The sequence below is a fragment of the Ixodes scapularis genome, unplaced genomic scaffold (genome assembly GCF_016920785.2).
Source record: "Ixodes scapularis isolate PalLabHiFi unplaced genomic scaffold, ASM1692078v2 PGA_scaffold7__128_contigs__length_106722199, whole genome shotgun sequence".
Classification (NCBI taxonomy): Eukaryota; Metazoa; Arthropoda; class Arachnida; order Ixodida; family Ixodidae; genus Ixodes; species Ixodes scapularis.
In genome coordinates, this window is record NW_024609882.1 from 69,114,966 (window position 1) to 69,140,574 (window position 25,609).

Genomic DNA, 25,609 nt, shown 5'->3' on the forward strand with positions numbered 1-25,609 from the left:
CAACTGAAAAAGGAACTCAAGTGCACCAACTTCGATTTCATCTAGCAACTCTTTGCTGTGTCTGCATGCTTAGAGCTTGAACTGTAATTAGCTAAGCTAATTTTAACTTAATTTTTCTTTTTCTTTTTTTCCCTCTGTTTTTTAACGATTTTCGTGCTTTTTGTTGCTTTTTTTTATTCGTGCTTTTTTGTGTTTTATAGTTCGAGTTTCTGTCTTACATTGTGGAATCACAATAACAGTCTCGAAGTTTTTATGGGCGTCATCATACTAGCCCTCTGCAGGCATTGATACGACCGTTTTTAATACTTAAATTCCAATGTGTGTAAAAATAAAATTTATTATTATTATTATATCAATATTGTTAATATTATATCGTCATCGTCCCCGAAAGCGGTTGTCCCTTTTCGACAGCTCTGCTCTGATTTGAACCTGTACTCGCTTCCTTTTGAAACATAAGGCGCCAGCCAGCTCTCTGTGACTCAGGAAGTCCCCGGCATCACCGCAAGCACAAGCCTTGGTCAGAATCAGGTGACCTAACTCTTCACTGGCCGGCTCGCACTAAGTAGGCCTAAGCGGCTTCACGGCTTCACCAGACGTCCCTTCAGGGCCCGTTTGCTCGAAGCGCTAACCGCGGCTAAAGTTAGCCGCAGTACCTAGGAGAGGGATTTTGAGATCACGTGACTGGCTCGGTAGGGATGCGGGGAAACATGGCGGTGCCCAAGTGAGTGAGCGCCGGTCGCTTTGGAACTAATATGTCGTTGTAGCTGCAATATCGGGCGCGTTAGTCAGCAACGAATAAGGCAGGAGGCTTTCGCTTTGCCGTACCTAACTTAAACTGCAAAGCATGGGCAATGACATCGCCGCATTTTTTAGATAGTGTTTCGATTCTGGACATTCCTAAGCCTAAATCAACGCAATAATTGTCGGCATGACAACGTCTTTGGAAAGCGGACTGTTGATAGCACACAATAGCAGACAGCGTCCCGACAGACTTTTTATAAATTATCCAAGCATCAAGAGGAGAACGCTAGAAGTGTAATTCTACGGTTCACGCGCGCTGGCCTTCCTCTTATAAAAGATTTGAAGTAAAAAATCATAATAAGGCTTTAACGAACACGCGTGCAAGGCAAAAATTGTTTTATACTTTTTGCTTTAGAACGGCTACAACTGCAGACGCCAGCACGTGCGACGCGTGCAACTGCAGTCGTAGCACGCACCTCGGTGCTTGGATAATTTAGAAAAAAGGTCTGTTGGGACGCCGTCTGCTTTTGTGTGCTATCAACAATCCGCTTTCCAAAGACGTTGCCATGCCGACAATTATCGCGTTCATATAGGCTTAGTAATGCCCAGAATCGAAACACTATCCAAAAAATGCGGCGATGTCATTACCCATGCTTTGCGGTTTAAGTGAGTAAGGCAAAGCGAAAGCCTCCTGCACCATTCGTTGCTGACTAACGCGCCCGATATTGCAACCACAACGACATATTAGTTCCAAAGCGAGCGGCGCTCACTCACTGGGGCACCGCCATGTTTCCCCGCATCCCTACAGAGCCAGTTACGTGATCTCAAAATCCCTCTGCTAGGTACTGCGGCTTACTTTAGCCGCGGTTAGTGCTTTGAGCAAACGGGCCCTGGAACGCTCGTCCTGCGCGAGCTCGCCTGGAACGACGATCTGCACGGTGAGCGAGCAGCTCGCGCCGCCCTGCTCAACGCCTCAGTCCAACTCAAGTGACACGGACGCGCTGAGCTGCATACCGACTCCTACGCTTCTACAATGTCCCCTCCACTCCAGTGGGGGGATCGGTGGCCGAGTGGTCTAGCGCACACCAGCTCGGAGCACGTGGAGCGAAAGCTCGCGCTGCAGAACCCAGGGATCCTGGGCTCGAGCCCCACCCCTGCCCGTTTCGATCTGGATGAGCATCGTACCGGCGTGCGGTCGTGTATCACTACTGCGTGATGCACGTTAAAGACCCCAGGCTAGCGGCTGTACCGCACTGGCTAAATTTCTCATCTACAGCTGGGAGACTCGTCGCCCCTGTGAGGCAGACCAAGTTCTAGGCTGTATAAACACACACACACAACCCCCCTCCACTCCAGTGCGCGCAATGCAAGGAGAAGATTATGAACGACGGTCGGCACATGTCCTGCGCCGACTGTGGAGCATTATACCATCTGGGGAAGCTTTGCTCCGGTAATGCAGACAGTACATTCAAGACCATGGGCGCTGGAAAACGAAAGGCATGGCGTTGCCGCGTATGCAGACAACAGCAAAGCGGAGATGGGTCTCGTAGTGAGGCAGATTTGTCGCAATGCGCATCTCCTGCCACTACGGAACATTTTCAATCTCTTGAAGCTAGGCTGGAGTGCCTTACTTTACTCAAGGCCAACGTTGACACCCTCCTTGAGTTGCCAACCCAAATGAACCAACTGCTAACGCTGAAGCCGGTAGTTGGGAGCCTGAAATCTGCAGTAACGGAGGTTCAGGAGTCCATCGCCTTTCTCTCGGCTAATAACGACTCTGTGCTGTGGACAGCCACGAACAACGCAGCAGCTATAAACGAACTGCGCAGCGAAACCACATCACTGAAAACAGTGGTAACGGAGCAATCTCAGATAATCGAGCACCTGCAAGAAGAGCTCAATGACGGTGAACAGTACAGTCGTCTCTCAAACATCGAGATACATGGACTTCCTCAATCCCCAACTGAAAATTTAGTCTCCTTTGTCAGTGAGTTGGCGTGTAAGCTAGGCCTTGGTGACTTTCGGCCAAACGACATAGTGGCAGTGCATCGTCTGCGTTCTCGACGCGATGGCCCTCCAGTTGTCCTGGTTAGATTGGCATCCGTGTCACTAAGAGAGCAGTGGCTTGTCACACGAGGTAAGCTGCGTACCTTGGCGGCAGACAGTTCGTTGCCAAAACTCTACCTGAACGAGAATCTAACGCGAAGGAACAGGGAACTCTTTCGGATGGTGCGTGAGAGTTCAAGGGTCAAGCAGTATAAGTTCACTTGGGTGAAAACTGGGAAGCTATTTGCGAAGAAGTCAGAAAGCTCGCCTGTAGTGCGCATCTATCGGATGGTCGACTTGGAAAAGATTGTCTAATTTTTTTTGTTTCTTAATGGCTTGAAAATAAGGCGAGATAAGTACCACTTCGAAAAATGGAAGTACAGTTTCATCGATGTTCAGATTTTTCTTCTTTTCAACGTCTCTTGAGCCCAGTCAACGATACTGCCCTTGGCTTATTACATGTAAATATTAGGAGTATTCGTAAATATTGGGACCAGTTTGTAATAACTATCAACAGTGTGATGTCAATAATTGATGTTTTTGTGCTAACAGAGATCAGTGTTAAAGAAGAGTTTTGTAGTGCCTTTCAGATACCGGGATATTAATCATTTTTTCTTACACGACCAATTGGTCGAGGAGGAGGAATTGCGATATTCGTTAAAGATTCATGGTGTACTGAAAACTTTGATGTAGACTTTTTTCATTGCGAGTCTTTGTCATTAAGGTTATGGAATTCTGAGTGGTCGTTGTTGTTATTGGCACTGTACAGACCTCCGTCATCTAATGCTTTAAACTTTTTGGAAGAACTCAGAGATACACTTGGTAAATTTCAGTCCGTCGACATCTGTATGATAGGTGATTTTAATATTGGCACCCTTCAGCCCATTAACTTCCTTGTTTGTGACTATCTGAATTTATTAGCGGAGTTAGGTCTAGAAGAACTGATTCTAGCTCCGACTCGAGAGGAACTTCTGGATGATCATCTCGTTGCTTCATGTCTTGACCATATTAGCGTACGCGCCGCAAATCTCGTTGCGTAGTCAGCTGTAATAGAACAAAAACTAGCGGACCATTACTTTGTTGCGTGTCAACTTACATCAAAACTTAGCGTGAAAACAAAAACAGAAACAACAAAAAGACTTGAAATAATAGATAAAGTAAGGTTTGATAAGTTAGTTAAGGCCTATAATTGGGATAGTTTGTTGTCCATTAAAGACTTCGTTGAAATTTACAGTACGTTTAGAAATCAATTCGGCTGTTTCAGGGAGCAATCCAAAAAGATTATTACTGTCAGGCGGCGTCAAAATGCACAAATGTGGTTAACAGGGGATATCTTGTCATGCATTAAGTATAAAGATGCTTTATGGGCTAAATGCCGACGTTCTCCTAAAAATGTTCAGTTAAAAATAGAATTCCGCGCTACGCGAAATCGTGTAAATGCGCTTATCCGGTGCGCTAAAAGGAAATACTTCCGAGAGAGATTTTTTAAGGTAAGGTCAAATATTCGTGAAACTTGGCGTTTACTAAATCAGTTGCGTGGCTCGGGTGTTAGGAGATCCATTGATGATTCACTTGAGAAAGTATTTGATCTTAATACGACAGTGGCTGAGGATTTCAACAAGTTTTTTGCTAAATTTTCTGGAGTAGCGCCTAACGATGCTACGTTCTCTACATAATATCTAGAGTCTAATGTTTCCTCGGCTTTCCTTCCTCAAACGACCGAGCTTGATCTACGAACTCGGCTTTTCAGTTTCAAAACAAACAAGGCGCCTGGCATAGATGGCATCAGTGCAGAAGACCTGCAACGCAATTATAATTCTGTAAAACACGTGCTTCTTTATATGTTAAATGGTTTTATTTCTTCAGGGATTATCCCAGATGATTTAAAAACTGCGCTTGTAAAGCCTTTATTTAAAGGAGGAGAGCGCAAGAAGCTTGACAATTACCGCCCAATTTCTATTTTACCCTGTATAGTACAGATCTTAGAAAAACATATCCTTGAATCTATGACGGGGTTTCTTGACCGCTTTAACATTCTATCTCCAACTCAATATGGGTTTGTCAGTGGACGTGGGACCCAGCCACTTCTAGAAGACTTTGCTGATGAATTGAATCATACCTTTGAGAAGCATCAGGTTGCTTGCGCACTTTTTATTGATGTGGCAAAGGCATTCGATACCGTGAGTCATAATATTTTACTAACTAAATTGCAAAACATTGGATTCCGCGGCCCATTCCTTTCACTACTTCAGAACTTTTTGTCGGGAAGGACACAACTAGTTTCCATAGCGAATATCCGAGGCTCCAAAGTTAGCTTAAAAGCTGGGGTTCCTCAGGGATCCGTTTTGTCACTTCTCCTTTTTAACATCTTTGTAAAAGATATGTCCAGGGCAGTTTCCTCATGTAAATTATTTCAATACGCTGATGACACGGTATTGCTATCGCAACACCTTGATTATGTTGCAGGAATCACTTTACTCCAAGATGACACTTGTCACCTACATGACTGATTTAGAGCTAATTGTCTCACGATCAATATACATAAAACTAAGCTTGTTTGCTTTCATAACCCACTTAAACTTATAACTACCGATTATCCACTTTATATGCATACATCTCGGTGTACACCTTGCGACTGTCGTCCTGTGTCTTATGTTGATCAAGTTATTTATCTAGGAATACAATTTGAGAGTGACTTGTCGTGGAAAGCCCATTTATCACAACTTTGTAGAAAACTGCGAAAAGTATCTGTTTTCTGTATAATGCCAAATCTCTAATACCCATTTCAACCAAAAAGACAATAACTCACGCTTTAGCATACAGTGTATTACGCTACGGAATAACTATTTTTGGTCACAGCCCAGGACTATGGGGCAAAAAAATTGACTCAGTTTTAAAAGGAATATTTAAAAGCATAATGTACGGTGCAACGTCACAAACTCAAGAAGAAATGCTAACATGCTTGGGTTTGCCTTTTTTTTTATCCTTTACTTGTACACACGGTTGTTCTAAAATACATCTGGAGCGATACTTTTAAGGTACCTCGTGTCTTATGTAGACCTCTTCGGCGTGTTGAGCGGTTTGAAGTGCCTTTCGTAGAAACAAAGTACGGAAAAAGAGTGCGAAATTTTTACGTTCCATTTATTTTCAACAATTTACCAGATGATATCTATGCTGTGGACTCTCTAAAAAAATTGAAAGAATCACTTCAAGGTATTAGGGAGAAGTTGTGACTGCATGTTTCTGTTTGCATATGTTGGAATGACCATCATCACCTACATTGTTCTGCATCTGTAGTTGAATTTGAGCTGTGAACTTCTTGTTTCTTTCAAGCATGAATTGTAGGGTTCTGTCCCACAAGCCGCTTCTGGCTTTGACAGGCCCGTGTATCTGCCTTGTTAAATGCGTGTTTCAATAAAAATTTATTATTATTATTATTATTATTATTATTATTATTATTATTATTATTATTATTATTATTATTATTATTATTATGATTATTAAGGGCAAAGCAGTCCCGCGTTTCCTGGACTTGGGGCGCGTCATCTTCGCACCCGGACAGTACCAGATGAAGTGGACCTGACGCAGCTTTTCGTCGACTACGCTGTTGCTGCCACGTGGTGAGCCGTCATCCGGGAAACTGGATCCGACGCTACAAGAACAGCTCCCACGGCTTCCTTCGGCGCAGTCGGCGGCCCGTCATCGGCTCGATACTAACTGTGTCGTTTTCGGCAGGTGAGAATCTGTATTTGTAACCATGCTTCATTAGTTTTTATCTTCAACTTTGCCGTCGACTGCAACAAGTGCGTTTTGTATCTCTGTATCTTTATTTTTTGTGTTATCAAATTTTGCAGCTGAACGAGCCATGTCTGAGTCAAGTGACACTGATTGTATTGTGTGCTTTAAATCAGTGCCGGGTGATGGAAGTTTCATGAAATGCTATTCCTGCAGTCATGTTTACCATCTTGAGGCGTGCGCTGGAATCGCGGACAGAACTTTCAAATCAATGGGCACCGCCAAACGCGAAAAATGGAACTGCCGTACGTGCAGGCATCGTGAAATCAGGATGAGTGCCGGAGGTTCCAGTGAACTTTTGACACCAGCTGCTAGCGAAATAGTCCCTACGACGCTAGCCGAAATAAACGCCAAGCTCGAAATTCATCATTCACTAAAGGCAAACGTTGATCGACTCTCAGATCTTCCTGCCACTGTAGAAGAGCTCCTTGCCCTGAAGCCATCAGTAGATGCGATGAAAGAAACAATCAGGAGCCTCCAAGAATCTGTGAAGAAGTATGAATCTACCATGAAACTTGTGACAGAAAATGATAAAGAAGTTAAACTACTGAGAACCGAAGTTGGAGCTCTATAGGCCACCGTGTCTGAGCAAACCGTTATGATCGATCAAGTACAAACAAACATAAACTCGACGGAACAGTATAGCCGACGATGCAATATGGAAATATATGGTATTTCTTACGTGAATGAGGAAGACTTGGGGGCCACCATCATCGACCTTGCACACAAACTGAACATCGCGGATTTTAACCCCGCCGATGTGGTAGTCTGTCACCGCTTGCGCTCTAGGCGCGAGGGGGCCCCTCCCATACTGGTTCAGTTCACCTCGGTTCCCTCGAAGGACCGCTGGATGAATGCGCGTAAGAAGTTGGCAATGCTACCTCGGTCAGAGTTCCGTTCAAAGATTTATTTCAACGACAACTTGACAAGAACAAACAAGGACCTGTTCTGGCAAGCCAGAACCAAAGGCAGGGACAAATCCTACAAATTTGTTTGGGTGAAGAACGCTACTATCTTTGGAAAAAAGGACGAAAACTCGACGGCAGTGCGCATATCTAGCACTAGGGATTTACAAAAAATAGTATGATAATGGAAAACCCAGTAGTACTTTCTGGCTTTCCTTCGTTTCTTGACCTTTTCCCGCCTAGTGCTAGTGCGCTCACTGTACTACATGTTAACCTAAGAAGCATTAGAAAATATTGGGATGAATTTCAGTTGATTGCTCGAGCAGTCGAGAATTCTGTCGACGTTTTCGTTTTAACCGAAATAAATGTTCGGGAGGTTTTCGTTTCACAGGATCAGTTTTCTTTACCGGGATTTGACAGCTTCTTTTTGACGCGTGACGCAGGGAGGGGAGGAGGAATAGCCGTGTATGTAAACAAAACATGGTCAGTAGTAGATTTAGTGGTCTCCTTTAATCATGCCGAGTGTCTCTCGCTGAAGTTAAATAAAAATAATTTCGAAATATTTCTATTTTCGGTTTATAGGCCACCTTCAGAAAATGTGAACAAATTTCTAGAGGAGTTAAATACTAATTTAGAAAGTATAGCGTCTACCAGTAAACTTTACATCGTGGGTGACCTAAATATTGACGTAATGAAGCCTTCAAGATCATTCGTATGTGACTATTTAAATATTCTCGCTAACTACGGCATCGAATGCATAATAAATGTACCGACACGAGAGGAACACCTGTCCGATAAATTGGTTTCGTCTTGCCTTGATCATATGAACGTTAGAAACTCTGGTATACCTGTAACATCGGCAGTAATCTTGCGAAAATTGGCGGACCATTACTTCGTAGCGTGTCGCATTAACTTTTGTGGTATTTCAGAAAAACCTATACAACAGCAAAAAGAAACAACAATCGTGGATTCCCGTCAGTTTGATAGATTAATTTCTTCTTATAATTGGAATATACTTATTGAAAATTTTAATCACCAGGATGCGTATCTTAAGCTAATTGATATTTTTTCGGATTTCAAATCCATGAGCGTAAAAACAATAACTGTAAGAAAACGCAGGCAGAATCAACCTTGGCTTACCACAGACGTCTTATCTGCGATCAAAGAGAAAGATATGTTATGGGCACGATGTCGCCGGTTCCCGAACGATAAAGAATTGCTTTTGCAATGCCAAAGTTGTAGAAATCGTGTAAATGCCATAATTCGCTGCAAAAAACGTCAGCACTTTCAAAATAAGTTTCATAGATCACGTTTTGATATTTATAAAACCTGGGCTTTGGTAAATGAAGTTAAAGGAGTTTCAAACAAGTCTTCGATAGACGACGCAATTACCAAGCATTTCGGAACCGACTGACACTTTTAATTGCTTCTTTGCTTCCGTGTCAGGTGAATCAAACGACGAAAATATCACTCCTATTAACTTGAACCGCTCTTGCTCGGCCTCAGCGTTCTTGCCAAGCATGACACCGCAGGATCTGCGTAATCTTGTATTTAGTTTTAAGCTTAACAAGGCTCCCGGAGCAGATAATATTCGCATCAGCGACTTACGGCGAAATTTCGACGTTTTGTCTGGTGTTCTGCTTTACGTAATGAATGGGATTATCGGCTCAGGGGTCATTCCAGTTGGGCTAAAAAGTGCCATTGTCAGACCGCTTTACAAAGGAGGAAAGCATGATAGCGTAGAAAGTTACAGACCAATATCTATTCTCTCGTGTTTATCTTTGATACTTGAGAAGCACCTTTTAAAAGCAATGACGGCGTTCCTGGAAAAGTTTGATCTTTTTTCGCCGTCTCAGCACGGTTTTATCCCGGGACGTGGCACGGATTCACTTCTCGAAGATTTTGTGGATAAGGTACACGACACTTTGGAAAACAACAAATATGCCTGCGCTCTTTTTTTAGATGTTTCTAAGGCGTTCGATTCCATTAGTCACAAAATATTAATCAAAAAGTTATTTGACTACGGGTTTAGGGGTCCTTTCTTTAATATACTTGAAGACTTTCTGACGAACCGGACCCAGCGGGTTTCTGTTAACAATACCCAGAGCGCCAAAGTATTTCTTAAAGCCGGAGCTCCTCAAGGTTCTGTGTTGTCTCCTCTACTGTTTAATCTGTATGTGAACGATCTTGCTAAGGCGATGTCAGGTGGTGACATCTTTCAATACGCAGATGATACTTTGTTACTTTCCCGCCATATAAATTTGCACAGTGCACTTAACCTGTTACAAGTTAACGCTACAAAGGTAATGGACTGGTTTCAAACGAATCTTATCAAAATTAACGTTCAAAAAACAAAACTGATGTGTTTCTGCAGTCCATTGAAACATAAATGCCTTGATTTTCCATTTGTGCTCCACACGTCAAAGTGTGCTAGCTGCAGCTGCTCACCTATTGAATATGTTTTCACAGCGAAATACTTGGGGTTATATTTTGATAGTGACATGTCCTGGAACTCGCATCTTAGCTATGTTGCTAAAAGGCTCCGAAGTGTATCATGCATGTTATATTCCACAAAATCCTTTCTTCCTTTTTCTGTTCGAAAGATGGTGGTCAACTCTTTAGCCTATGGTGTTTTACGTTACGGTATCACAGTCTACGCAAACTGTTCGATGATTTGGCAAAATAAAATTGATAGCATATTGAGGGGAATTCTGAGGGGCGTAGCTTACGCTCCTCTCGATACTCCAAGTGACGAACTGTTTTTATCTTTGTGCTTGCCGCGTTTTTCAGCTATTTTTAAAAGAAGTGTCATTATAAAGCATTATTGGATTACCACCTTTAAGACCCCCCGTGTTTCCGAGCGTATTCTAAGGAACTGTGAACGCTTTATCGTTCCTCGTGTTTATACCAAGTACGGAAAACGATTACGCTCGTTTTATGTGCCTGAACTTTTTAATGCCCTACCCGATTCCTTTTTAGAGTTGAACTCAAAACGTCAGTTAAAGAGACAGCTAAAAGCAATATGCTAAACTTTTAAATACTTATTTTTGTCCCTATATTAGCTCCTTCAAGTGACTGTTAAGTACTATTTTTTTTTTGTCGTGTTTCTGCTTTTTTGATTGACCCTGTCTTTGTAGCTCCAAGACATTCTAGATGATGTACGGTTTTCTTTATTTGTATCATTCAGTATTGTAGTGTTATAGTTGTTCTTTCAGTGTTATAGTGACCTTGTTTCTTTTTAAGAGATCCTTCTTGGTGTTCGGTTTTCTTCGCTTGTATTCTTTTTTTTTTTTTCAGATTTTTTAATATTTTTTTTCTTTTTTGCATTTCAAATAATTCATGGCTTTTGTTTTGTTTTCATGTGAATAGTTTTGGTATTTTCTACGCCGCTGCCGGGTCCAGTCCCACAAGCCGCTATTGGCTTTTGACGGACCCGCATTTGTATATATTGTATTTATATTTGTGCAATAAAATTATTCTTATTATTCTTATTATTATTATTATTATTTTTAATATTATTACAAGTTAAATGCAATTAAAATGATTTATATATCATGTTCATCCGGCTTCTTGAGTAGATATTCCTTCGTTAGTTTCGTTGAGATGCGCTCACGCCTGTTTCTTCTATATTGTTTTGTTAATATTTAGGAGAGGCGCGATGATGAAGGGCAGATAGTTAGAGAAAGTCTGTAAGTAAGGAACGACGATTCTGTATATGGCAGTTCTGACACCCTCAGGCGCTGACGTTTTAATGGGTTTGCTAATATTCTTCCAAACGTTTTTTATCCCTATCCGGACGCGATCAGCCTCGCAGGACAACGGTAAGTACACGAGTGCAAATTTTGAACAAATAAAGAATAAGAACCGCCATCTACCGCTAGGCCGGCCTCAAACAGCAGACATTCCAGCGTAGTCGGTATCCGTGTGCATTAGTGTTCGACCACAGGGCGATGCGTGAACTGTCCCACGGTGGCAGGAGCGAAAGCTACGAAGCGAACCCCGACCGCCCTCAGGTGGTTTGATACAAATCAAAAAAGCTCTACCCCGCAATGTAAAAAAAAAAAAAAATTAAAGAACAGCAATATGGACGTTTGTTGCTCTTTAGGAACCAAGCGTTTCGGTGAATCCCAGTCCTCGCAGTGCCCTCACAGAGCCCTCGTGTCCCATACATGCTCAGCGTACCTGCCCAACCAAGGGTGGACTCTGATAAAGGGCGGAGCGGCCTCAAGGTGGCGCGCAGCTTTTAAAAGGACCTATTAAGCCTCGTGGTCGACTAGATGTTTCTGCACGCATTATGTATCGCCAAGAAGGCAATTCAGAATTCTAAAAAGGTTGCCTTACCCTGGGGATTTTTTTTTATTTACAGAAAAAAACCTGCTTCGCCGTGAGGCATTATTGCAGGGGGTGGGTTTCATACAAACACTTTTGTTCTAGAACATAAGTAATACACAAACAAAAAAAGCAAAACACTTTCTATGGATCAATAATGAAATTAAATAAAAACATACTGTCTATAAAAACACTACACAATTGAAAATTCAAAAAACCAAATTTGCCGGAAGCACATCTTTCGGCAACCTATTCCACTCTTCAATGGTTTTCGGAAAGAAGGAAAAAGCAAAGGTGTCGGTGCGGCAAGAGTACGGTCTAATCTTCTTGGGGTGATCTGCTCTTTCGGACACATAAAACGGTTCATGTAAAAAGGCATCTCTGTTAATTAATAGTCTATTGTTGTAGATATCATCTAAAAATTTCATCCTAAACAATTTTCTACGCTCACTGAGTTTCTCCCAATGTAAGGCATGTTTCATGTTAGTGACACTCGCTCCAAGGTCGTAATAGTTTAGTACAAATCTAGCACATTGATATTGTATCTTTTCAAGTTTGTCTATTAAATAATTTTGGCGTGGGTCCCAGGCAACTGAGGCGTATTCCATACACGGACGGGTATATGTAAAGTATAAAATTTCTCTAATGTTCCTCGGGGCTTGCCGAAAATTTCTCCGTACAAAATTAAGCATTCGTATTGCCCTTAGGGCTATCATTTCAACATGTCCCGTCCACGTTAAATCATTAGATAACATAACACCTAGGTATTTTACATTCGAGCTAGGTTTAATTATTTCATTATTTATCATGTACACGGAAGTAGTGGGATTTTTTTTCTTAGTAAATTTAACATGCCCGCACTTTTTAACATTTAGGTTCATTCTCCAATTTTTACACGATACAGAAATTTTATCTAGATCACTCTGTGAAGTATTAATATCGTTAGAATCATTAATTAATCTATAAATAACACAGTCGTCCGCAAATAATCGAATATACGATTGCATGCCAGAAATAATGTCGTTTATATAGATCAGAAAGAGCAGAGGACCCAGTACCGAGCCCTGGGGGACACCAGACTCGACTTTTACATACTCAGATTTTCCCCACCGAGCACGACACATTGCCCCCGTCCACTTAGGTAATCTTTAATCCAAGCCAGTACGTTGCTATGCAGTGACAGTAAGCTAAGTTTATAAAATAACAAATCATGATCTACAAGGTCAAATGCCTTTCAAAAATCCAAAAACAAACAATCCACTTCGTCTCTAGCGTCAATGGCTCCAGAAAGAAAATGAAAGACATCAATAAGTACTGTGTTACAGGATGCTCCAGTACGAAATCCGTGTTGATCTTGAATAAGAAACTTTTCGACGTTTAGATGAGCAATGAGATTACTATGAATGACATGTTCCATTAGCTTGCAGCAAATGCACGTCAAAGAAATAGGTCTATAGTGAGGTGTATTGAATATTCTATTTAAATTAAAGGGAATACGAGAGAAAAAAAATGAAAGCTGCTTACAACTCCCTGTAACGCCGAATTAGAGCGCAGCTCTTGAGGAGGAGGAGGGAAGGGCACTGGAAGGGGGGGGGGGTTAAACTAACCAGGGGGGTCACGTGACCTTGGGGGTCACGTGACCCCCAATGCCGATAATGTCATCACTGACGTCACTGATGACGTCATCAGTGACGATGACGATGCGGGTACCGCTGACGTCATTAGTGACGTCACTGCTGACTTCACCAGTGATGATGACGATGACGATGCGAATGTCGGTGACGTCATCAGTGACGTCACTGATGACGTCATCAGTGATGATGACGGTGACGATGCGGATGTCGGTAACGTCATCAGTGATGATGACGATGCGGATGCCGGTGACGTCATCAGGATGATGACGATGACGATGCGGATGCCGGTGACGTCATCAGTGACGATGACGATGAGGATGTGGATGCCGGTGGCGACATCAGTGACGTCACTGATGACGTCAACAGTGATGATGACGATGCGGATGTCGGTAACGTCATCAGTGATGATGACGATGACGATGCGGATGCCGGTGACGTCATCAGTGATAATGACGATGACAATGTGGATGCCGGTGACGTCATCAGTGATGATGACGATGACGATGTGGATGCCGGTGACGTCATCCGTGATGATGACGTCATCAGTGATGATGACGATGGCGATGTGGATGCCGGTGACGTCATCAGTGACGATGACGTCTGGGGGTCACGCAACATCGGCGGGGGTCACGTGACTTCAGGGGAGTCACGTGACCGGGGGGTCACGTGACCTCGGGGGTCACGTGCCCCCACGAGGTCACGTGACCCCGGTGGGGGGCTGGCGCGGTGCATTATAGGACATTTCCCATAATGCACCGGGGTCACGTGACCTCGGGGGGGTCACGTGCCCCCCCACGAGGTCACGTGACCCCGGTGGGGGGCTCGCGCGGTGCATTATGGGACATTTCCCATGATGCACCGCGCGGTTACGCCGACGCCGACGCCGACGCCGACGCCAACGCCGACGCCGACGCCGACGCCGCTCAAGCCGGAAACGGGCCCCTAAGAGCTGCGCTCTAAAAAGTGGCGTTGGCTAATTTTATATTGCGGTCCCATGCGAAGCATACTTCCGACTAGAAATCTCGCCGTATGCCTTTCTATGCGCGGAGGCGACGTATCCCAGCTCGGTCTAGTTTTTTTTTTTTTTTTTTTTGCAACATGATGACCGTGTTTGCACGAGTAGTCGGCGGCACAACAGTGCGTCATCTTGTACTCGATTTTTATACCCGTCTTCGTTGCGACCAATGGTGGGCCGGTCATGGGGGAAGTCTACCCGTCGGCGGCCACAATGACACCTGCGTGTGTGTGTGTCTCCTTCAGTGTGGCCACTTTTTTTGCCTTACACCACGCTTAATAACCTTCACCAACTAGCCCGATTACAAGTTATTGTACAAAAGACCGAGTAAATGTCTCCCAGGTGACTCCCAGGGAGATCAAATTAGAATAAACTTCTATTTATGCAACTCAAATCGTTCTAATTCAGGTCGTAGACGCATATTCTCGCCAGTTCCAGCGTTTTACACGCACCAAACACGACGCCAATAAGTAACCGTATGCATGTAAACGAATAGCGGAAGTAGAGTATGCTGTTCATCAACATGGGATCGCCCTATAACACTTTTTTATCTCGCGTGATTACACTGTTAGGACACCACAAGAACGTTCCTATAACGAGGATGGATCCTAAAGGGCTATTGACTACAAAGATCATTGCTGTTCTTTTTTTCAATTTTCTTTTTTTAATGCAGAAAAATCTTAGTGGTTATGTCTAACAAGCCAGGACAGGAAACAAATGGACCCGGTAAAAGATGAACCTAGAAGGAACACTCGGACATTTTTACTATTTATATGATCATTGATTTGCTTTGAAATTGTTGCAACGCGTCAATACATTTGCCTGAGCTAGGGATTTCGATATCAAATAAAAATAACCTTGTTTTCTCAAGGTAGCGAATATACTTTCAGTTTTGGTCCTAATTCTTTGTTTCACCGCAAATCTGTGCTGGCGACACTGAGAAGGTGGCGCCAGCGGCAGCCACACCTCTACAGTTTGGGAAAAATAACTTGCTCAAAAGCGGACACGAAATCTGGCCCTGCTTGTTGGTAAATACGGATATCATTTCGGTTTGTAAAATAGCTGCAAGACGGATTCTTAGGTGACGTAACCGGCTCCGTGGGCAGAAATAACCTAGCTTTCTAGCCGATCGATTCCGCTCAACACAGGTACGCCTTTCCTGCCGTATTCTTTTATTCTCGCTTGACATGACATCCCCTCAGAAATAAACTTACACGCCGCTTCGAGAGTACAGAGATCTATGCCAATTACCATTTCGAGCCTCCTTCACTCCCTCTCTCTCTCTCTTTCTGCGCGCGAAACCGGACTTGAGAATTCGAGGCGAACGCAGACTTAAGGCAGCCATTTTCCTGGAGAGCAAGGTACCTTTTTTTTCTTGTCCCCGCGGAGCCGCTCAATTGACCTCAAAAGTTTACTTGTAGCAACTTTAACCGCCGGGAGAAGCGCCCATATTCACCAGCAAAGTGGCCTCGGTGTGCATTGAATGCTGTTCGACAACTCAACTTTCTGACTTCCGGCCACAGCGGTGGCGCTGCTGTCGGCAACGCGCATGCGTACACTGCATCCCGTGCAAACACGGGCTTGTTTGTAAACAACGTGACAACGTGTTGGTGTTTAGAAGCTTCCTTTAGCACTTGCGCTGCTACGACGAAATAAAACGCATGATATTGTTATTTTAGACTGCCTACTGTTTTCGCCAGTGACGTTGAACCACCGAAAAATACTGAAAAAAAATCCAATGTTGATTTTTGTGGTGAAAGTTACTTTCCGCCTTAAAAAAGTATTTTGAAATTTAGAAGCTTTATAAAGAGCAAGCTGAGATCAGTAAGGCTCGGATATTTAAAGCAATTAGGTTAGCTTTGGTAGTTATAAAACAGTCGGCAGAGTACCACTTTAAGAAAATATGAGCCCTTTGTGCAAGATAGCTCGCGGCAGCTTCCCGTGATATAAAAGAACCTGGTAGTGAAACAAGAAAAAATGCGTAACTCTACGAATGAAGGGACATAGAACAGATAAAGGCAGACATAGTCGGAAATTTGTCTGTTGTTGTCTGGCGTAATTTTAGCTGGATGAAGTGTTGAATCATTTCTATCACAAACCTAAGCATAACATTATTTTACAACACAGTAATTTACATTCCAGTCATTTCATTCTACAGCGTGACTGCACTTCTGTTTAAGCGATCAAATATGAACGAATATGTGGAACTCGTAAACACTTTTAGAAATGTCGTCCTAGTTTAAGTGACTGCTAATTAGTGTAATCGATGGTTATATTGTATTCTTAGTAATGGTGGCCTATCTGCGATACTTGCTCTGGTGACTGATGATATGGCCAAAAACCAGGTTTAGTTCGAGATTTTTTTTCTTTTCTTTCTAAGTCATAATTCTTTTAATGGTACATGGTTTTTTAGGCCTAAAACAATCTACACAAGATTCATCACGCTGAAAAAGACTGTGGGGCATGGAATGTATCCAGCACAAACCACCTATCCGAATTACCTCACAAAAATTGAAGTCACATGACTTGAGAATACATAACGCGGTCACGTCACGTGACATCAATTTTCCCGCAAAATTTAGTTGTGAATTAAACGTCACGGGGCTTTCGATCACATGACATACTCCCACGTCTTCCATTTCCCCGCTCAAATTGTCGAGAAAATTGACGTGATGGTCCTTCATGACGCTTCCTCGGGACGGTTTTCTCAAGCAATTCAGCTGATAAAACGCGTTCTGTACTAAATAGCAACGCGCAAATAAAAACATGTAAGGATTTCGATGTCGTAACATCGTAACGACGCAACTATCAGAGTTATGTGTGCAAGCCAAGAACGTTCAAGATCTCAATTTTGCGAGTTCTTTGCCGTACAAACGTCATTACTTTAGCTGGCACGAAATCGCTAACCGAGTAAAAGCTGCGCAAGCATTCCCTATCAAATGAGGTTGGCCGCGTTCTTCTCGCTAACGTAGCTTTAGGTTAATGGCAGCCATCTCGCGAAGCAGCAAGAAATAAAATTAAGAAAATACGTTCAGTGAATAAATGAAGGTGTGGAGACGTGATTAGAATGGAGAACTTCGAATCGAGTCTATGGTCATTTGGATACTACATACGTAGCATTTTAGGAATGGTGATTACGTTCATGTAGCAGAGAGGAATGTATTGCGAAATGGGGATTTCCGTCCTTTTAACTTTAATAGGCGTATTTTTATTTCGGGGAAGTTGTTTTACCGAAACTACTAAAGGGGTGAAGGAATTTGTGTCAAACTTATAACGAAATAAAGTCTTTCCACGCGCACACAATTCTGACGCAAAAATTTAAACGTGTTTGTTTTAATTATAACTTCGAATGTAATAAACAGAGTGATATTAACAAGAGTAGTTTCCGGCGGAACATAATATCCCTATTGTATAAAATGTATTCGCGTATCTGAACATAGTTGAATAGCGTCCTTTTTCCAGGTTTTACTATTTGTTTAAAAAGAAAGTCGTGCGAGCTATACACATACGGCCTGGGCAGGTTAGTTAAACGGCCATGGAGAAATAATATAGCAGGTGAATCGGCATGACGAGTCGGATCTGAAAGTTGGGAAATGGCTTTTGTATTGGTTAAAAAATGACATGGTTCCAAATATACAATTGCTGAGCGCCGCCAAAACATCACTAAGTAGTAAATTAGTGAAAGATTTGGAGCGTGTGCGAAGCTCGGTGTTGGGCTAAAGCAACGTTACTTAAAAACTCAGTTGGGAAACTGCCATCGAGATTGCTCTGCGAAAGTGGCCCCGATCTGTCCTCCAGAACCGAGCTAATGGCGAACACAACGCTACCATTTCTCCCGCAGCGGCCAATCGAGGAACTGCACGTTACTTCTATTTTGGCTTTAATCGGCCATTTTGGCGTCGAAACAGATACAGTGGAAGAGGTCACAGGGGTGCCACCCCCGTCTCCCCAGCGGACGCGCCGCAACTTACTATCGAAGTTAAAATGCACCTAGGTCGGGACGCGCTACCTAAAAGCACCGCGGAGGCGTGGTTGTATAAAAGCAATATTAATTGTGCCGCAAAACCCTGCAAACCAAAGATTTTAAAAACATCACGCGCCCATTATTTTGTACTAAACTCCAACTAATTTCATACAAAAAGAGTCTTTTCTGTTTGTTTTTACTCAAAAACATGCTTTGTAAAAGCTCAAGGTGACCACAGTACAGCCAAATGATAAAGAGTGGCGCTGTTGTCGTATTTAGCTCGGTCTCGGTGGACGCCAGCGGCCCAAGTTTCGACGGCGAGTTTCCCAACTGAGTGTTTTAGTAACATTGGGCTAAAGTCATACTCCTTCAGCAGGCGCAAGGTGGCGGTGCAAAAGTGCAGGTGATTAAATTTACTTGATTGCGGTATTGATAATAAAAAGCTAGGGACTCGCCAAGCCCCCAGTTTTTTTTAAGCTGTCAGTGACCGCAGTAAACAAAAAGACTTACAAACCAAAATCAAAATAAAATTGCGAAACCTAATAAAATAGATGTTGAACGGTCCAGCCACCTCACCGTTTAAAAAATAAAAGAGCATGTGTATGTCAAGATTGAATATCTACGTGTGCTTTGAAGCAGGATTTTCACAACAAAAAGTATACTTGTTCTGTATCTACGAAGTTAATCTGCAAACATTTTGGAAGACATTTTTTTATTTTGAAATCCGCACTTTTACCCGCGGTAGTCATCCTCGGCCATTCTGAACTACTGCCTTTGTTTAATGGCGGCAGCGTTTGTATGGCAACGGTCTTCAGACACACCTACACTGACGCATCCGGCAACCTGACGTCTCTGGAGATTTGTGCTGGGCGCCCACACTTGTTGGTGCAATGAGTATATCCACGATGCTTAACTATAGGGCAGTTTCTACGAACTATATCGTTCACAGTGACATAATCCTGATATTAGGCCTAGTTATTGCTGTTTCACGCGGGCAAGTACAAAATGAAGACTCTAGTTAGTTACAGGTTAAAAAAAGGTTTCGAGGGAAGGACGTCTGGGGAGGAGGAAGCAGACGGAACGCTGGAAAGAGGAGGAGGTTTCCTCCTCTCCTCTCCAGCATTCCGTTTGCTTCCTCCTCTCAAGCCCTCTTTTCCCTCCAAAATATTCTTTTAAACCTGTAACTGGCTATGGTATGCACTGCCATTCGAAAAGGTGGTTAGCAGATTGTTTTATGGTTATCCTGGAGGGACGCTCTTTATTTGACGAATGAGCGTGAGGCTGAACGGCATCAGTATATACGTTCATGGTCATCCTTCGTGTTTGTACGATGCTCTTTATAAAATTAAAATAAATCGGCTTGTTTTTGCACTCAAAAAATGTATGGCTCTTATTCTTGATGTTCACTGTGTTTGAATAAAAATATAAAAGATGGGCTACATATAATTTAATCGTTCTCTCCGACCAGTAGAACATGGAGCCTAGACCTGGGGTAAGTATAGCGGCTGCAATTCCCATAGCCTGAGAGCGAGGGGGCGGGGTGAGGGCTATAGAATTTACCTATTTCCCCAAGTTCGTAGTTTGAATGCTCTAGGTTAGAAATGTATGTGCATTAGGATTTATCATAAAAACTCCAGAGACGTACTAGGCTGCTAGAGTTCAAAATTGTATTAACACGCGGTAATTTGAGTCACCAAATAAAAAAATATTCTCACGAATTTGTTTTGAAATGACCGTAATCACTTTTTAATTGCTGAAAAAACAAATATGCGTTTTAAAACGTTTGATTTCCAAATTTTATATTCTGAGCAAGTTTATTTGCAATCTTCTTGATTTTATTTTGAAATCTCGAGTCATTTATTATCGGTTATCTAAAGAATTATATTGTTTCTGTAATAATAAAAGAATAATAATAGTAATATTTTTGAAAAAAAACAACATAAATACAAAAGAAAGCGAGTCCGTTAAATGACAAAAGCGGCTTGTAGCACTAGACTCGGCATCGACGTAAAGGAAAAACAGTTATATATAAATATAACATAACAGCAAACACAAGTTACAATAATTGCAGTTAACCCTAAAAAAGAAAGAAAAAACGCAAAAAATAGCATATACCACCACGCATAATGGCATGGAAAATCAACAACGACATAGGCAGAAAACACAATACAGAACATCGCATGAAAAAAATTTTTATTTCAAGTTTACGTTTTTAATTTAATCTAAAAATGACATTGGAGAGGCCGTTAAAAAGTCCAGGGACATAAAACGAGCGCAGTAGTTATTTATATTTGGTATAAACACTTTTGAAGCTTTTTAGCTGCGTAACTAAGGTGAAAGTGTCTGGACCATATCACATAAAGATAAATTCCTAAATACGTATTCGAATTAACATATTCGAAAGGGTTACATCTGCAGCTCGTACGGTTTGACGAGTGTAGCACAAAATGAACGTGGGAAATGATACGTCTTAAGGGACTATTGAAACACATCCGTTTTGTTTTATGAATGTTAATTTTAATAAGATTCTCGTCAAACCAGTTTATCACCGGGGTAGTATTGGCTTGCAATATGTTAATCGCACCGTTATAATTTGTGTGCGTTGACATTAACAGCGTATCATCTGCTTATTGAGATATTTGCCATTCTGAGACAGATTTCGCGAGCTCGTTTACGCAAAAATTGAACAAAAGTGGGGATCAAATACAACCCAGTTGGACTCCTGCTTTCAAGGAAATTTTGGCAATCATGGTATTGCAAACTGAAACATGCTACGTCCGGTTTGCTGGAAAATCTTGAAGTTGAAAAAAGGACCTCTGAAACCGCAGACAAAAAGCTTCTTCAGAACATGGTGGGGAAAACAGCTAAAAAAAAGACGGACTACGAAGAGAATACACAACAGGACAATGCTGTACTCGGAACTGAAGAATATTAATAAAGAAAACAAAGATAGAAAAAAACATACACAGTATCTTTAAAGATCGCACACAAATACAGGACCACTCTCCCCAACCGTGAAGCGTGTCAGTTGCGAGTACAGCATTGTCCTGTCATGCATGTTCCTCTTCATAGTCCGTGTTCTCTGAGCTGCTATCCCCATCATGTGCAACGTCAACTAACTGGTCCAGTTCACTGTCTTATTAATTTTTCAGAAGTATTTTATGATTGATAGAGCCCAACGTCTTAGCAACGTATACAAACAGAGCGTAGGCATATTTGTTTTTTTCAAACGTGCTACGTAATGAATCTACCAGGTATTTCAGTAAACATTCGTTGCCACATCCCGCAATAAAACCATACTGCGACGGAGCTAATAAATTAAACTTACCGAAGAAAATTGTCAGAGTTTTCCAAAGTGTGTTTTTCAAGTTGTAATGCTACTAAGCACGGAAGAATGGAGATCGTCTTGTAGCTTTCTACGTTGTTTTACGTGCCCCCTTTGTAAACTGGTCTTACGAAAGCACTTTTAAGCCCAATAGAAATGATCCCTGAACTGAAAATACACTCTCAGAAAAAAAAAAAAGGTATATTCTGACAGCCACGACACCCCAAATTTTCAGTTCGACCTTCAGCGCACTAACGTCGAACAGACGACGCCAACTTTTACGAGCGGCTTGAGAACGGTGATATATTTTTTTATTAAACAGATGAAGTACGTATCAGAGACTACAACAAGAAAGAAACACTGACGTTTTGCAGTAGGGCCAAGAAACTGTGTTACTCTTTTTCATAGTCAGCGACACGTACATTATCTATTTTAATAAGTTGTACCAGTCGGTTATCAAGCCGCTTGTGAAAGTTGGTACCGTCGGTTCGACGTCAGCCCGTTGTACGTCGAACTGATGTTTTGGGGTGTCGTATATAGGAAAAGAGGTGTAAGAATATACAATTTGTTTCATAGAGTGTACCGTTTAAAATATATAATAAAATATTACTCATAGCATCAAAATTACACCGTAAGTCGCGAGGACGAATATTGTCCGCTTCAGGTGCCTTGTTGGGCTTAAAGCTGAATAAAATATACTTAAAACTTCCACAGTTATTTTGGGCCGAAAGGCGAATGACAAATGGAATATTGCAAATTAATGGCCGTGATAAGATCGTCGGGTGACACACCCCCAACCGAAGCAAAGATGCGATCAAAAGTATTCGCGATTGCCGACGTATCGAAGGAAATATTTTTGTTGGAAATGTTAGCGTTTCTTTGAACGCCAGAGTCACAGAAATCGCGCATTTGTACAATTTATATGACTCTGAAATTGTAATTTTAACTCTGTTCTGTGGAAAATGACGGCATCTCGCCCATAAAACGTATTTTACTCTAACACTGAGAGAATGTCAGCGGTTAACCAAGGTTAATTTTGTTTGACATTTTTGATCCTAATAGTTTTCGTGCTAATTTCCTTAACATTTACGATTAGATCAACTAACTTGGCATAGGCACCATAATATTCGGAATTTTCGATACGCTTATTTTAGTCATACTTAGAAATTAAGATATCAAGTCGACTCGAATCGAATATTGCTGCTGCATGACTCCCATGTTCAGGAGTGTCTGAAATGACATCGAAGAAAATTCGACATCCCACAAGGTATTTGTCTCCCTTTTCGCGCAATTGCCGCTGACATTACTGAAACTCCTGAATTCCTAATGTTTACGTGATGAATGCAAGATATAACTAGATTGTCAGATGAGTATTCTTACCTAGAGGAAGCGTTAATAATACTTTCAACACCGTAGTCTGCCAGGATATTTAAATAATCCCACACAATAGATTTTGAAGGCTTGAGAAGGTCAATATTTAGGTCTCCCACAAAGGAAAGCTGATCAGTAGACCAAACATTTCCTAAACTCCTGCGCAGCTCATTTAAAAACGAAGATACATTTTCTGAAGGTGGTCTATAAAACGACAAGGAGGGATCTTATAAAATTAGATTTACAGATTAATAATAATAATAATAATAATAATAAATTTATTTGAACACGGATTTAACAAGGCAGATACACGGGCCTGTCAAAGCCAGAAGAGGTTTGTAGGACAGCACCCTACAGTTCATGCTTAAACGAGTGCCCACAAACAAGAAGTTCAAAACTCAAACGCAACTACAGATGCAGAACAATGTTGGTGATGATGGCGATTCCAACATATGCACTCAGAAATATACAGTCACAGCTTCTCCCTGATACATTTATAATATTAATTAATTATTAAATATTTAATTCGAAGTAAATAATCATTAATTGCTTGATAGTAATATTAATAATAATAATAATAATTTTAATCAATCAAGCAATCATTCCTTATTCTAGTGTCCGGGAGCAACCTCGTGGTCTTGATGGTACACTTCAAATTACAAACTAATAGAAAACACAAAAACACAATTTTACGCAAGACCCAACAAATGCAGAATGGTAACGAAGTTAAGTATTCTTCTGGTGAGAGTCTTGCGTGCAAGGGAAGGTTGAAGCGTTCAAAGTAAACGCGAAGGAACGAGAAATCTGCAGCAAACCCATATTGTAAAAACAATAAATTTCACACAGTGAGACATTCAGTACTATTCAGTCCTACTAAAGCTGAGCAGGTTTACACTAAATTGATGTAAAGCCCTATAGCATGAGTTAAATATATCAAGCGCTTTCGAGTGACAATTCTAACTTTCAGAAAACATGAGGATTGGGACTAGTTCATAAAACATTCGAGAAATATAAAAAGGTCCCTGAAGACGTGTAGGTGAGCGTGAAACCCTAAAACTTACTAGAGACAAGATGTGCGGTAAATCGGTTAGTCGTCCTCGACCTTAAACAAAAAAAAAACAATTCTGCTTTCTCCCCACGCCGATTCAGGTTAAGTAATTTGATAAGTTTTAGCTCATCTTTGAAATTCTTACGAGGTACATCCACCTCTTGATCGCAATGTTTCGTACTAGAAATGAACGTCTTTTTAACACTCCCAATCCTAACAAAAGAAGTTCTTGAAATTCCATTCCACACAACAGAGGCGTACTCCAGCTGTGACCTTACCAGAGAAGAGTAGAATCTGAGAAACTCAGGCGGGTTTTTAAACTCTTTCATTTCAGGATATGCGGCGCTCAAAGTGCGGAGTGGCGAGTTGACCACATTGGTTACATGTCTATTGAATCTCATATATAAGTCAAGCATGACACCGATATCTTTCATTTCATGGACACGAGACAAGATTTCGTCGTGGATGTCATATAAACAAGACGTATTATGCGTCTTACGAGAGAAAAGTCGTGACTTTAGTTTTAGAACGGTTCATACAAAGATCATTATCTCAGCACAACCCGACGAGGGCCCATGAGTCCTCCTGAAGCTTAGTGCAATCCCCTAGCGTCACTAGTTTCTTGTAGATTTTTATATAATCCGAGTACTGAAGAAACATGAAATCTGAAATTACACGAGAGACATCATTTACAAAAATTGAAAACAAAAGGCGACATAAGAAGATCCCTCAGAAACACCAGAAGATGGCCCATTGTTGACACGGACGTATGCGTTTCTGCTGCACAAATAGCTTTTGAACCACTCAAAGTCAGCTTAGGCTGGAACGAGGCCACGTCCTGTTCTTTGTCCTCTCGTTTTTGGTAGACGACCGGGCGCGTCAGGAGCGCTGCAAGCTACCTTTGTGTGCGAGAAAAGAGAGAGAGAGAGAGTGGGTAGGAGCGGAGAATTTGAGACGCGTTTGGCTCTCTTGGGCAGATTTTCGAAGGGACGGCTGTGTGCGCGTTGTTTAGAGACTAGTTGAACGACGGTGCAAGCGAAGCGGGTTTTGAGGAGACAGCGAACGGCACTCCGTTCAGTGCAAGAAGATGTCGGACGTCCCGACTGAGGCGTCGCTTCGTGTCTTCGAACGTGTGTGTGCTCGTGAATGGTGGTGGTGCCGAGGAGTATCGCCAATGCAATCCAAGCCACACGAATTTTCTCGCCTCTGCCGGCCACGCAAGTTGCCGCTTTGCCCCATCACTGGCGGGACCCAGGTTCGCTTCTCTCATCCATGTAGTATTTTCGTTTGCTATTGCCTGTTTTGGCGTGTGTTTAGTATTTTTCGTGTTGAAAGATAAGCAATCTGGTTTTATTAACATTGTTGGCTTTGCACCGAGAACCACAATCAGTGCGTCGGTTAGTACTGTGTCAGCGCCGAGGATATGTAGCATCTGA

The 25,609-nt window shown here is 42.1% G+C and overlaps 1 pseudogene; it reads left to right on the forward strand.

Annotated features, from left to right (window-relative positions):
* The first annotated feature begins 6,853 nt into the window (after positions 1 to 6,853).
* Positions 6,854 to 25,609, forward strand: part of LOC115326244 — an 81,919-nt pseudogene continuing 63,163 nt past the window's right edge.